This window comes from Galeopterus variegatus, unplaced genomic scaffold (genome assembly GCF_000696425.1).
Source record: "Galeopterus variegatus unplaced genomic scaffold, G_variegatus-3.0.2 Scaffold4575, whole genome shotgun sequence".
Taxonomy (NCBI): Eukaryota; Metazoa; Chordata; class Mammalia; order Dermoptera; family Cynocephalidae; genus Galeopterus; species Galeopterus variegatus.
Genome location: NW_007730686.1, coordinates 160,265 through 162,768, shown reverse-complemented (window position 1 = coordinate 162,768; position 2,504 = coordinate 160,265). Strand labels below are relative to the sequence as shown.

The 2,504-nt window shown below is 36.6% G+C and overlaps 1 protein-coding gene across 1 annotated transcript in view; it reads left to right on the top strand.

Moving 5' to 3' along the window:
* Positions 1-2,504, top strand: part of LOC103603374 (doublecortin domain-containing protein 2-like) — a 5,008-nt gene that overhangs the window by 1,610 nt on the left and 894 nt on the right. The gene's annotated exons all lie outside the window — the stretch shown is intronic.

Genomic DNA, 2,504 nt, shown 5'->3' with positions numbered 1-2,504 from the left:
TAGCACTTGAATATATATATATATATATATATATATATATATATATATAGTTCTATTTATTGTACAGCAAAGATAAAGAGATATGTGGTAAAGTTTCACCTTCTGGCCTGTGGTCCCACTGCTGGCCCTGGAACAGGACTCTTTCAAGTCCTGGTATTCTTCCGTGGGACAGATGAAGTTCCATAGGATAGATTAAGTTCCACATGGATGACTATGGCCCAATCACTGCCAAGCTCAAGTTAAGTCCAACAGCATAAGAAGCAGGAAGTCCTCCACAGTTTTCTCTCCATCTGCCCCCTTGCTGTCTGTCCTTCAAATCAAGGCCCACCTCCTTCAAGACTGCACCCTTGACATGCACCTTGGTGCACTCATTCCTGAGACCCACTGTGATGGATGGGGTCTTCTCAATTATTCATTATTAACTTATCTGTTTTATCTTGCTTAGGGAGAGCAAGTTTAGCAATAGCAAAATACAAAATGTTCTTATGGCCAGGTGTCAATAACCAGTACAAAGTTATCTGTAATGCACTGTGGGGCTTATGTAAATATTCTTAACATCTAAGCGAAAACACTCAGCATGTCTCTCATTTCATCTTTTTCAAGGTGAGATAATCACAGTCCTATTCTATAAGAAATTCCCCATATGCAGTTCTACATAGTCCTCAGTGTCATTTGTATGCCAACTGCGAGAGAGGCTTTCGTAAAACTCTTCACTGTCGTAGCCTTCGATGAAAGTTTACAGCGTGAAATCAAAGTGTAATGGTATGTGGGACTAGGTAGTAAGATCCAAGTATGCATTTTTCCAGTGCTCTAGCTTAATTCAGTGTATGACCTAAATAGATTTTACAGAAATGAGTGGATTGCCTGTCATTCCATTTTCCATAAATATAACTTTTACGAATAATCCTGTAATATGCAACAACGTGGATGAACCTTGAAGACCTTATCTTAAGTGAAATAAGCCAAGCAAAGAAAAATACCGAATGATCTCACTTATGTGTGAAATCTAGAAAGGTTCAGCTCATAGAAGCAGGGGCTGGGGTGGGGGTTGGGAAGACATTGGTCAAAGGGTACAAAATTTCAGTTAGAAGGAATATGTTCAAGAGATCTATTGTACAATATGCTGACTATAAGTAATAAGAATGTATTGTAATCAATGTATTGTAAAACTTAGAAATGGCTAAGAAAGTCGATTTTAAGGGTTCTCGCTACAGTAGATGGTAAGTATGTGAGGTAATGCATATGTTAGTTAGCTTGGTTTAGCCATTTCCTAAATGTATAAATATTTCAAAACATTATGTTGAATACCATAAATACATACAATTTTTGTCAATTAAAAAAAATAAATAATGAAGGAAAATAATAGGCCTTTGGTAGGAATTGGGCATCAGTCAAGATCAAGTCTGTACAATTTGGCAAGGGCCTGAAGTGCAAGTGCCTGTGATATGTAATGAGGGTGAATCCAGATTCTTGGGAACGTGAATGAGCAAGTGCCCGATATGTGACTAGTTAGGGATTTTAAGGACTATACAAATGCCTAGGACAGAGCAGTTATTCACAAAGAGATTTAATCTTATTTGACTCATTTCTCTCTATAATGATGATGTATTTTATTTCCATTCTCCCTAACATGTTAGTAGATGTGTACTTTAAGCATACTGAATATGAAAAACCAAATTTATATGAATTAGAAATTAGAAATTAATAATTAACTTTTACAAAAGGATTCTTATAAAATGACTAAAAGTTCAGTTTACCATGTAACATTTTGTTCTATGTAACAGTTCTTGTGCAAAGCGGGACATGATTGTAGGAAAATAGCAAGAAATGCAAGACAAATACACAGTAAGCAATTAACATTTATTCAGACTGAGCTTGTGTTATATTCAAGATACTATGTGAGATACTTCACAAGCTAACCATGTGAAATAAGGCATAGCCCCAGTAGTGTTTTTTTTTTCTTTTTTAGAGCATAAATCTTGGCCTGACAACCTGCTGTTGTCACCCCCAGACTGGTGGCCCTTGGCTATGGAGTCTCCAGTATTTGGAGCAGAGTGTGAAAACCAGCTAGTTCTAACCTCACTCCGTTCAGTTCTCAGGCTAGTGGGGAAAGACAAATTATCAATGAGACAATCTCGTTAATAACATATGAGAAATCCACGTAGCAGGAATGATGGTTGCTGTTGGAGAAATGCAGCCTCTGCATTTTGATTTTCTGTCCTACTCTTATCTGTATGATGATACTTGGTACCATATTCAGAATGAATTTGTGAATTCCAGTAGAAAACTAAAATTCAAAGAGCACTAGGCATGAGCTGGCTCCATGTGATGAGAGAGTAGAACTGCTGCATTTTTTTCTTTTCTTGTCTCTGAGAAGGCTAAACCAAAGAAAGGTATAAATATGCTATTGAAAAGAAAAGCTCAAAAGGAAGTAAAGAAAAAATTGAGAAAAATAAAGCCTGCAGCACAAGAAATGAATCTGTGCCTTTAAATCACATAGTGAA